The sequence below is a fragment of the Euphorbia lathyris genome, chromosome 2, assembly GCF_963576675.1.
Source record: "Euphorbia lathyris chromosome 2, ddEupLath1.1, whole genome shotgun sequence".
Classification (NCBI taxonomy): Eukaryota; Viridiplantae; Streptophyta; class Magnoliopsida; order Malpighiales; family Euphorbiaceae; genus Euphorbia; species Euphorbia lathyris.
Window position 1 is genome coordinate 97,405,926 of NC_088911.1, and position 13,019 is coordinate 97,418,944.

Genomic DNA, 13,019 nt, shown 5'->3' on the forward strand with positions numbered 1-13,019 from the left:
ATGCTTGACCAGATGAAGGGGTTTTGCAAACCAAAAAATTACAAAGGAGAAATACCCAGCACGAGTATGGGGCAAAACCAGAAGATGGTGCACTACATCTTAACAAACTTCATCTTCCCTAAACTTAACTCAGCTTCGTCTGCCTCCAATTTCGAGCAGTGCTTTATATGGCACATGCTAACATATTGCCCACTCAATATGCCTGTGTTTTTTATTGGTGCTCTCCAACGAGGAGGTAAGAAACTTCGACTAGGTTCTCTAATCTCCAAAATTCTCGAGGATCACAAGATCGAGACAATCTCTGAGACTAAGGGTTTGGGATCAGAAATAACTGCTGCTCTGTTATTTGGGTTGTTATTTAACCAACCTTTAAGGGGAGTTGAAGATGCTGAGGATGATGAGAAAGAAAACGATGCTGAGCAATAAATTGAAACTGTGCTAGCAGCAGATGATGCTGAGCCAGAAGTTGAACCAGAGGAAGTTCCTGCCGATTCCCCCAAAGCAAAGAAGAAGAGAAAGACACTTGCCACTTGTGCAAAGGATATTGAAACTGTGCCCAGGAAGAAGAGGGCTATAACAAGAGGAAAGAATACCGATGCTGACCTACCTCAGGTTACACCAAAGTCAGCAGAGAAAAGGAAAGGGCAAGCTGAGCCCGAGGAAGAAAATGAAGAATCCCCAGAACAGCCACTAAAGAAGAAAAGTAGAAATTCTGGGTTGAAAATAGTTGAGGCTGATCCCATTGATTGGGTTGTGACACCCAAATCTCACTGCACTCAGAACATTGGGATTGATCTTGAAAAAACTCCAGTTGTGCAAGCTGATGAAGGTGAAGAACGAAGACAGGATGATACTCAGCTTGATGTTGAAGGAAATGATCATGCTGAGCAGGATCATATTGAGGAAACTCAAGAGGCACATGATGTTGACCAAGAAGAAGAGGAACACCAAAGAGAGGATCTGAATGTTGAAGCTGAGGTTGAGGATGTAGATGTTCAAACTGACCCGTCACCTCCAAAAACTAAGTCCCTCAGGAGGCTGAAAAAGAAAGCTGTCAAAACTCCTCTCATTGATCTCCTGGCGGATTCTCCCTCCTTGGAGCAAACTATGGATCCATCGAATATCCATTTTGCGTATTTTTCCCACAATGTTGAGTCTCCTGCCAAAGAATTGGAGCAAAATCAAGCCTCTGTTACTCGCAGTGAGGAACATGCCAAGACTCCACAAAATCCAAATCCTGCCGAGCAAGAGCTCGAAGATCCAGCCACTCAACATGGGGAGAAAGCTATGGATCCACCTGTTCAAACTCAACATCCTGGTACTGCACCTCAACAAGTCCCAATTCCTCAGGCTAGTAAGCAGCCAACTCCACCACCATCCAGCTCCACCTCCATTCCTGCGTCTGAGCCAACTTCCATTGAGCAACATGCCTATCTCAGTGCAACTCAGTCTGGCCGTCGTATCATCGAAACGGCTTAATCTCTTCTCCAGGAGTTCACCACTTTTGATGCTGCTAGGTCTGCTCATCCTGAGTCACCCAATATCTCTACAATCACTCAACTTCTCACAGAAATTAAGGGACTCAAGGATCTTATCAGTATTGTGACCACCATCCAATCACAGCAACCTAAGCAAGATCACATTGCCAAGCTAACTGAGCTATTCCTTCTGATGATAAACCACATGAACTCCCTTGAAGGTAAGATCAATAATCTCTCTGTCCCTAATCAAGGATATGCAACTTCGGCTGAGTTAGATCAATAATTTGCCAAACTGAGAGCAGAACTACCCAACCTTGGGCCAATGGCCAATCCTGAGTATGCCACATCTGCTGAGTTGCAGGGATGCTTTGCCAAGCTGACTGCCAATCTCACATGTACACGAAAGCTCGTTTCCTCCACTTCTCAATGTACCATTGATCAACTTAGTGAAGCCGTGAGTCTTCTCGGTGTCAACAAAGCTCAGATGGATGTTGACCTCATCAATGATAAACTTTCACAAGGTATTCTACAGGCCGTTCGCTATGATAATGCTCAACGCATCTTCTATGATTCTGCCCTCTTGAAGATGTATCATCAATCCTTTGCTCAGATCACTAGCTCCCTTACTTGGCTTAGCAAGTCCCATGAGTGTATTATCAACCTGATCACTGGATCCATCCCCGTTCCTTGAAACGTTCGAGATGATTATGTTTCTATAATAGACGGCTTGAGTGAGAGCACGAAGCATTTACAACGCTATTCGAATGTTCTATCCTCAGCTGCAAGAAATGACACCTTTGTCTACAAACCCGATGCTGGCAAAACGGGGGAGAGAACTCAACCTAGAACTCAACAACAGACAGGTGCATCTGGAAGCAAAGTGAAAGGAAAGGATAAGGCTGTAAAATGTTGAGTTCCAGGTTGAGTTCTCTCCCCCGTTTTGCCAGCATCGGGTTTGTAGACAAAGGTGTCATTTCTTGTAGCTGAGGATAGAACATTCGAATAGCGTTGTAAACGCTTCGTGCTCTCACTCAAGCCGTCTATTACAGGAACGCAACTTAAGTTTTTGTGTGTGAAACTGTTTTTGTGTTTGTTTAGAAATATATTTTGTGGGCACAAGTATTATGTATGTGTATGTTTCATCCAATGAACTGTTTTTTCTCTTCTGTTCAAATGACATGCTTGTCAATACACATCAACATAAACAAATTGAACAAACAAATACTCAGTATACATAATAACGAGTAAACTAAACCGAGTATTCAAGCATTTCTGAAAGCTGACCTAGACTCAAAATAAATTAGAACTAAATATTGTCAGTACACACATCCTTAGTTTATCTCAAATAAATCTTGGTAGGTTTAAGAGGTAAATTAACAGATGCAACCCTTACGGGGGAGAAATTTCAGAAATATGAAAAACAAATCAATCATGGGGAATTTCAAAACTGAGTTCCATAATTATGCATTTTGCCAACATCAAAATGGGGGAGTTTGTTGAAACACCTTTCCACAAGATTTTGATTTGACAAAATCATCCATGATTAAGAGACAATTAAATTTAAGTACTTTATTTTAATTGTATTAATCCGTTTGTTCAATGTTGAGTATAAATATAAATAAAGATAAATATAAAAAAAAGTAAGACATGAAGTGGTCAGCATAGAAGCCTAAAGTATCAAGCTGAGTGGAATCATACTTAGCATCAAAAGACAAAGACATACATGCCCACAACAACTGTCTCACGAAGCTGAGCTGACTAAACTTATACTCAGCTTGGAAATTGCTAATGACAAGGTTTTTACGAAGTAGAAGCTGAGTGATTCTTCAGGACATCATGAAAAAGACGTTTGCTAAAAGACAATGATTACCGCCCCTCTGTACCAATAATTGAATCCTTGGAAATACGCAGAAGACACATTCCGAGATGTATGGGTCAATGGATTATTGGTAAAGGACAACTGACACAAAAAGACAAGCCAGACGCAAGAAGACAAACCTGACATCTGAAGGAATGCAGGGGAAGGGAATGGCCGGAACAGTCTGAAGCTGACCAGAATCTGTCCCCTAAAAGAGCCATTTTAACCTTAACGGCTACATCATTTCAAAATGATCCGATTCCAGATTTTCTCCTATATAAGGACAATCAAAATCCTTGGATTATGGCTGAACTACAAAAAGAAAAATACAAGAGAGAAAAGAAAAAAAAGGCACTTAGTTACAAAAATAGATCTTACACCCATCTTTCATTCTTTGTGTAAATGCTAGAGTGATTACTTGTAATCTTCTAAAGTGTTCTTTATTTGAAAAGGAACAAGTGTTTATCAATTGTAAAATTGAGAGTGCTGTACTGGGTGTTTGGTTGTAAACATTCAGTGGTAGAGAAATCTAGGTGCTGGGTTGTAGCACTTAGTAGGAGTTGAGTAGACGAATAGAGGAAGGTACTCTTGCAGATTCAACTGCCTTGTAATTGGTTTGTGCTCTACCTTTAAAGAGCTCAGTATTGGATTCTAAAAGCCCGGAGGACTCTGGGGACTGGACGTAGGCGGAGAGGCCGAACCAGGATAAGTGATACTGAGTAATCTCTAAACTCTCTCTCAATATATATATATGTGCATGTGTTGTGTGTGAAATTTACTCAGCATATAAAATTGTTTAAACTTGACTCTGAGTAGTTTCAAGTGCTGAGTTAGAAGCTAACCTCCAAGAGTGTCATTATCTAACTTATAAATAAAACAGCTTTAGTCAATATCCGTCCAAATCTGTCTTATAGCATATCTGGCCAAGCTGACCAAAAGCTGACTTGACAAACCTACAAAATAACTAAGTCAGCATACAATTAAACGAAAAAGTTATATTAGTTCCTAACCCCCCCCTTTGGAACTAATCACACGGGACCAACAAAGGATATGAGATTTGAGAGGGGACTTTGGGATATATTGTTAGATTGAAGTGCTCCTTTACAATTGTCTAGCTTTGTGGAGGTGGTAGATTGATCCAAGCATATTCAGATGTTTGATGATTAGCGTAGGACTCGGGAACAGAACAAACGTGCTAGGCATGACAACCAGACTGGTCAGCATAGTAGGGGAAGTAACTATTTAGTATCTTAGGGGTCTTAATCTTTACTAGGCAAGGAGGGCAATACTCCAAGAATAATCAGAGACAAAGCCAAAAAGCACAGTCGACTGGTACTCAGAATGGTCAAAGTTCCTCTAGATCGTCATTCACAACTTCTCAACTTTACGGTAAATTCCATAGTAACTTTCCATGCCATCGAGCAACTGGGGCTTGTTTTGGTTGTAGACATGTGGGACGTAGAAGGAAGGACTGCCTAAATAGTAACATAGCACAAACTATAAGTCAGGATACAGTTTCTACTCCTTTTATCGGTACTCAATCAGTTTGCCAGTACGGTGGTAGAGGCTAAAATTCAGGAGAGGTCGAGGTCAGTGTGGTCGTGGTTTTAGAGGGAGAGGTCCCAATTTAGCTCCCAGTCATGTGTCGATGATAGGATAAAGTCTTTGCTCTGACACATTAGGATGCACATGCATCTAATACAATGGTGACATGTACCATTTCTATATGTTCATTTGATGTTAGAGTTTTGATTGATTCTGGTTCTACACATTCCTTTGTTTCCCTATGTTTTTCTATGAAATTTGGTGTACAATCCACTGTGCTAGATTGTTCTTTATCTATGGCAACACCTATGGGAGATATCCTGGACACAAACCTAATTTTGAAGAGTTGTTTAGTAAAAGTAGGGAAATGGAGCTCTTAGCTGATATGGTATTGCTTGAAATGTTAGATTTTGATGTGAGTTTAAAAATTAACTGGTTACCCTCGTATCATGCCTCCTTAGACTGCTATAACAAGTCTGTTACTTTCAAAATTCTTAGGAGATAGCATTTCAGTTTCAAGGAGATTGTAGTTGATAACTGAACTTGTTCTCCTCTAGTGGTTTTGCTAGAGGCTCCACTGTGGAACGCCATTGGGTTCGGCCGTGGGCACGCCAATTATAAAGTCAGTAATATCATAAGAGAATAAAAAAGTATTGAGCTTACATATATATTCTCTTTTGTAACTCACTTGCTTTAATTGAGCTTAATTGCCATCCATCATTCATTAATTATCGTTAACCCAACATTAATTGTAATTAATCTTGCATTAATCATGTATTAATTGTCATTAATTCTGTAGAAATCCTTCTTCTAGACATTTTGTCATTATTTCTCCTAATTGCCATTATTCCTCCTTCTATAGGAATAAAATCTGGATGTTATAAGTAGTAACTGAATTAAAATAATGACCAAAATTATTAATGTCCATAATCATAACTTCTGTAACTAAATTAAAATTTTCACTAAATGCTCCCATGGATTGGTAGCTACCTCCTAACTTTTCATCACATATCGTATTTTCATTACTATGTTTTGCCGATGACTCAACTAACATCGGGGAACTACCACCACCGCTACAAATACATGCTTCTATCAGTAACTATCTCGCTCCTCTACTATGAAGCTTCCGACCAATATGTCTTTAATTTTTATTTTTCAACACACATTAAACTTGTAACTAACAATTCATTTAGTTGATTGAAAGATTTAATGTGTATAAAAATTCAAAATTAGAGGTTGAATATCTTGATTGTATACTTAATGAAGAAATTTTTGAAAGGTCCATGATGAGCTTAACTTAAATTGAGTATTTTACTTCAAGATAATGAAGAATAAAGTTTAACCTAAAAAAGTCAGTATTAAGAACACCAATTATATGAAAACAAAATAGAGTTGATAACCCGCGAAGCCTAAAACGGGTTATATTCATTTCGCAAGCCCAGCCCATATTAAAGCCCCCATGGGCTAAGATTGGACGGGACCCGAATGAAGGAAGCGGGCGCAGCGAGTAAACCGCCCCGAATTCCTAAACGGAGCGCCAAGACTCCCACTCAGAACCACGTTCGTTGCCATGAAAACCACGAAAGGGACATGACCTAAAAAGGGGTAACCGCCCTCAGAACGTGGCCCACTAAGGAGTAACCGCCCTCGGCGGTTACCCAAAAAACACTTATAAAAGGCCCTAAGAATAAGGGAGGAGGGACGTTCGCATTTTTTCCCACAAAGCTATTGCTAAATTATAGACTCATTCTGACAAAAACTGACTTGATCGTCGGAGAGTTTTCCCGGAGATCCTGTCTCCGGTTTTGTTTTGCAGGTAACTCCGGCAAAGGATATCAAAGCGGATCCAGCAAGTTATCATTGGTGCGGTGAGCGTGGACCTTTTTTACCAACATTTGGTTAAAGGTACACGAAGAACATGTCAGAACCATCACGAACGACCGACGTTACCACTAGATCAACCAGTATGAACTCCAGGGGACCACGGATTGCGAATTCCCAACCTGCAAGTGCACAGCTTGTGGTGCCTAGCTCATTAGGTCCTTCGGGACAATTGAGTCCCTTATTGGAAGTCCAAGTGCAAGCTGAGATGGAAATGTCCAATAGTGATTTTGTGCAGATGGCAGGACAAGTCTTGGCTTCGAACATGAGCCAGGCGGCTGGAGATCGAATGATTAATTTACTAACGGCCCTCGCCGAACACAATACCGTCGTGGCGGCTGCTCCTCAGGAACCTGTGGTTATCTCAACGCAATCACCGACTATTCCTGTCATACTTGTCCTTCCGCAGCCATCTCAGGAGCCCAATCAAGTGGGCCAGAGTAGTCGCACAAACCCACACAGCCACCCGAGCAACTACTCGCACCAAGATCTCATTACGACGATACATCCGACCTGGCAGCCATCCCAACCGTTGCCAGGAGTACAAGGCACTCTTCCGCAACAGCAAGTGGAACCTTTTCCTCACAGACATTCAGAGTTGATGACTCCTGGGCGGGAGCACACATGGAACTTTGATCCTATAACGGGACAACGGTTAGTCCCCCAACAGGCACACGTCTCAACACCGATGGGCGGGTGGATGCCACCCAGAATTCACCAGCAGCGGATGGAAGAAGTCCGGCGAATACCCGATATTGACTTAGAAGATCAATTACGAAGCATGATGGAGCGAATGGGGTACTCGCCTAGGCCGAGAGCAGAGGTCCAGAGCGATTCACCTTTTGCCCTTTCGTTGCGGGAATTCATTCCAGATCACAGAATCAAAGCACCTGCCATACCAAAATACTATGGGGATCCAAATTCTGACCCTGAGGCTCATGTCAGGAACTACCGAGAGTTAATGGATGTTGCAGGGGCAAGCGAAAGCATAATTTGCAGGTTATTCTCGACAACTTTGGGCGGTGCGGCATCTGATTGGTTTCGATCTTTACCGGCAGAATCTATTCACAATTGGGAACAATATAGTCGGGATTTCTGTGCGAAGTTCGTGGGCTGTAAAGCGGCAGATGTGACAGATAGGCGGCTGAAGGAGATCAAACAGAGAAACTATAATTCCCTAAGGGAATTTGTTGTCGCCTTTAACGATATCCTCGTGCGATTGCAGAACCCGGATATCGTGAGTATTCGCAACATCATGGCGGATGGAACCACAGATTGGAGCATGCGGGAAGAAATCATCCGTAACAAACCACGCACTGTAGCCGAGCTCATGAAGATAGCAAAGGAATTCATGGAAGTGGATGATGTCAACAGGGAACATAGGGCCCAAACTCGACGAGAAAGAGATGCCGCAAGAACCACTTCGGACAGTCGGCGTCAGGCCCAGTCCAAAAGTAATTTTGTTCGAAGAGGTGATCGTCCCTTTCAAGGTGGAGGACATCACACACCACTAAACACGACTCGCCAAGAGGTGTTACTTTGGATCGAAAAGAGCCCTTTGAAGAAGGATGTGCGGTTCCCCGAGGTGAAAGGCCGAACCAGTTTGGGCGCTATCCTAGTAAGTATTGCAGGTTCCACAGGTTGAATGGCCATGATACAGATGATTGCTACGAACTGAAGAAGGAAATAGAAAAACTGATCGAGAGAGGCAAGCTGAGTCAATTTGTAAGAAAAGAAACAGCTGATGAGAAAACAACGCTCCCGCATGAGGGAGAAACACGGCCAGAAAAGAAGCAGAAGAAAGGGGTGATAAACGTGATAGCAGGCGGAATCTACGAGCCTCCAACAAAAAGAGCTCGCCGTGAACGGCGAAAGAGCAACACACATAGGGGGGATGCCCTCAATTACTCCTTTGCGAGAATCACGGAGCTACATGCGGATGCCCTGGTGATCACGATGGCCGTTGAAGGATGGGACGTCAAGCGGGTCCTTATCGACACACGCAGTTCTTGCAACGTCATTACCCAGACAGCATTCAACAAGTTGGGAATCAACGACGAGCGGGTGGAACACACCTTCATGGATGTAACTGGTTTTGGGGGTCAATCCTCCCAAACAAGTGGGCAGGTGGTGTTGGAGGCAGAAATGGGCGATAAGAATCCAAAATGGCGAGGTGATTTAGAATTCGCAATTGTTGATCTCCCACTGGCCTACAACATAATTCTGGGACGGCCATTCCTGTCAGAGACGGAGTCGCTCATCTCAATGAAGCATTTGACGTTACATTTGCCAACACACCAAGGGCGAGTCATAGTTGAAGGTGATCAACTTGTATCTCAACAGGCCTATACATTATCACTTGAACCAAAACCGGAAGAGGGGGATAAAGTCGAAGAGAAGCTGCCGGCGGAAGCATTGGGAGAAACGGAACTATTCGCCATCTCGAATGACAAGAACGTGCGAATAGCGGCTGGACTCTCAGAAGAAACAAAGAAAGCCATTACCGAGATAAAGGGGCAACCCCAGTGCGGCAAAAGAAGAGGGGACATGCTCCTGAGCGGCAAAAGGCGATTGAAAAAGCAGTGGCGGCAAAAGAAGAGGGGACATGCTCCTGAGAAGTCACCTATCCGGAATGGCTAGCCAATGTGGTGCTAGTCAAAAAGCCAAATGGAACGTACAGAATGTGCGTCGACTTCAAAGATCCGAACAAGGCATGTCCGAAGGATATGTATCCGCTTCCTAACATTGATATATTGGTAGATGGAACTGCAGGATATGAAGCCTTATCATTCACCGACGTGAAATCCAGTTACCATCAGATACCCATGGAGAAGGCGGATGAAATCAAAACATCGTTCATAACTCACCAGGCGACTTATTGCTTCAAGGTGATGCCCTTCGGATTGAAAAACGCGGGAGCAACATACCAGAGGATGATGAATAAGATATTTTCAGACAAATCCGGCGAGAACTTCTCGATCTATGTTGATGACATGATCATCAAAAGCAAGAAAATGCAAGACCACCCGCGGGATATCAAAGAAATCCTAGAAGTGTTGATCAAATATGGCCTCAAATTGAACCCAGAGAAATGCACATTCGGAGCAAGAGCGGGAAAGTTCCTGGGTTTCATTGTTAGCGACAAAGGGCACATATAAAGGGCAAAAAAGTGACAATCACACACATATGAAAAGCAACAACCGAAAGAAAATATATATATCAGAACGGTTTGTTACATGGTTTTTACATACAAAAGTCCAAATATAAGTTAAGCTATCCTACAGCTTCCTCTCCTTCGCCCCTAATGCCCTCCTGGACTGCGGCGACTCCCTCATCTCCTCCGATAGGAGGATCTACTTCAAGCGAATCCTCAACCCTTGAATCGGTAACCGCTTCAGTAACCTCTTCGGCGAGAGGTACCTCTTGCGCACAGGCTGAGAAACGGCTTGGGGTGCCTCTCCTTCCGCGGGCTGAATAGGGATCTCGCAGCCAATCGGAGGATCCTGAAGACTCTTCCAATCTAAGAAGAGTACCTCATCCATATCAGCATCCTCGGCTTCCAGCTTATCCCACTCCCCAGTTAAATCCTTTTCAGGGATGGGAACTTTGGGGCGGTTAAGTACTAGACCCTGATGCCCGTGCTCATAAGCCGCATGAATCCGCTCCCCATACTAGTAGATGCGAGCGCCATCTTCAGCCAAAATCTCCTCAACCCTCTTCTTTTGGGCCTCCTTGAAAGCAGCTAGGTCGTCGAGGGCTTTTTGCAGTTCATCGGACTTGGCCTGAAGGGATTTAAGGGCCTCCTCCTTCTCGCCCACGGCCTTCTGACAGGTGCCATCTAGGACCTTCACCTTCCCTTGGACATCATCATAAAGCGACTTCTGAGTCGCCAATTCCGTACCAAGACTTTCCAACTCCTTGGCTCGCTCTGCATCCCTTCGGAGAATGCCCTCAGCGAAATTGATAATCTGCATATAACACGTCTCACAAATAAAAATGGGCGAATAGAAATATGCGGTTACAATGAACACAAGATATTTGAAAGCGAAAGGACAAAGCAATAATATACTTCTACAGAACGCTTCTCGATCCCTTCCACAGCAGTGGGGAGCGATACTTGCTCGCGCACACGGGAGGCAGAGGGAAGTCGCCCGAGGACATTGCATATGGAAGATACAATATCCTTGCAAGAGAAATTCACGGCCAGGCCGAAAGTCCTAGTCCACCATCCGCTAATATCGGGGATTGGCTGCAAAAGCATAAAGAAAAATATCAAGAGAATGGCAGATAGCTCATGAGGAAAAAGTAGCAATACGAGAGGGAGTAGATCAAGATACCTCGTGAATGGGGGTACTGCTCTTTCCTTTAGATGAGGCGGATACAGGTGCGCCGCCAACAGTAAGAGACACAGAAGGGTTCTTCTTTTTAGAACGAGAAGACTCTGTATCCGCACTTATCTTCCGCTTCCTGGTTAAAGGAAGATCCTCAGAGGCAGAAGCGGGACCTTGTGAAGCGGAAGCCCTAACCGGGGAATCCGCCCCAATAGAAGGAATCGTCCCTCCAGAAGGATCCGCCCCTACAACGGAAGCGGTTTCTGTCATCCGCTTCTTTCTTCTCGCCAGGGCTTTGGCCTCCCGATCTGTAGCGATTTGAGATAAAGGATCACCCCTGCAAAGGGTTAAAAGAAACCATCAACTTGGAAATAAAAAGTACCTTGCACAAAAACGCGATAAGAAATATAGACAACACGATCCCCCTCGCGGTATGCAATCGCTACTCGGCTCCTTAGCATATGAAAGGCCTGATCGTATGTCCATACAAAAGGTGGAGTGCTCTTCAGGAACTTGATAACGGCGGATTCTTCCTGGCTGGGATACCCGAAGTTCAAACTCTTTACGTTGGGTCGGCTCCAGCAACGAAGGAAGTACAAGTTCTCCTCATTAAACTTGATGAAAAAGTAAGATCGATCCCACTCGCGGATCTTGTTCAGCTTCTCGTCAAAACCATAGTATCCGCTCTAGCGGATGAAAGTGAAATACCCCGCCGAGCTTTTGAAATGGTGGAGCTTGGAGAAGATTTTGGGCGAAAACGGAACCTCCAAACAATCCGCCAAGAATTTGTCTAGAGTCAAATCGGCCCAGCCGTTAGGATGCAATTGCCCGGGCGCGATTCCGTAACCGCCTAGGACGGAAGCAATCTCATCCGCCAGCGGATAAGTGAAGCCGCAGATAATCTGGGCCACGAAAATAGTGAAGTACCCCTTTGGGTAATCGTCCGGTCCCCTATCCTCCCCAGGAATGATAATCTCGAGACCTCGGAGCCAGGGATAATGCTCCCGCAAATCATCGATTGTCTCTTGACAAACCAGACTTCCCGACCTGTCCTTCTTTGGTAACAAACGAGGGGTTGGGACAGGTGGCGGAATCAACTTTTTGGGGTCAAAACCTAAACCCTCGTCGGTTGTATTCGCCAGATGAAGGAAGTCGGCGGGATGAGAATTACACCCAGGAGAGCTGGTCGAAGCTTCCTCAACCATCTCTTCGACCTCGTTAGAGACCTCGCGGACATAATCGTCGTCAAACGGCGCGAAGTCGAGGTCTGACATGATCGATAAAAGGAAAACAGAAGCAAAAAGCTGAACAAGGAACAAATGTGAAAAGAAAAACTTACATAAAAAATACAACACAGTGAAGTGACGGGATTAAGAGGTCAACGCCGGAAAAGAAGTAACGAAATTAAAAGGTCGACGCCGGAGAAAACGAAAGAGGGGAAATGCACAAGTTCAAAACTTTGAAATAATCGGACAAAGACGAAGCGTCCCCTATAAAAAGACCCTAAAAGGGCTCTTACTAGACCAAGGGGGAGGCATGTGATAACCCGCGAAGCCCAAAACGGGTTATATTCATTTCGCAAGCCCAGCCCATATTAAAGCCCCCATGGGCTAAGATTGGACGGGACCCGAATGAAGGAAGCGGGCGCAGCGAGTAAACCGCCCCGAATTCCTAAACGGAGCGCCAAGACTCCCACTCAGAACCACGTTCGTTGCCATGAAAACCACGAAAGGGACATGGCCTAAAAAGGGGTAACCGCCCTCAGAACGTGGCCCACTAAGGAGTAACCGCCCTCGGCGGTTACCCAAAAAACACCTATAAAAGGCCCTAAGAATAAGGGAGGAGGGACGTTCGCATTTTTTCCCACAAAGCTATTGCTAAATTATAGACTCATTCTGACAAAAACTGACTTGATCGTCGGAG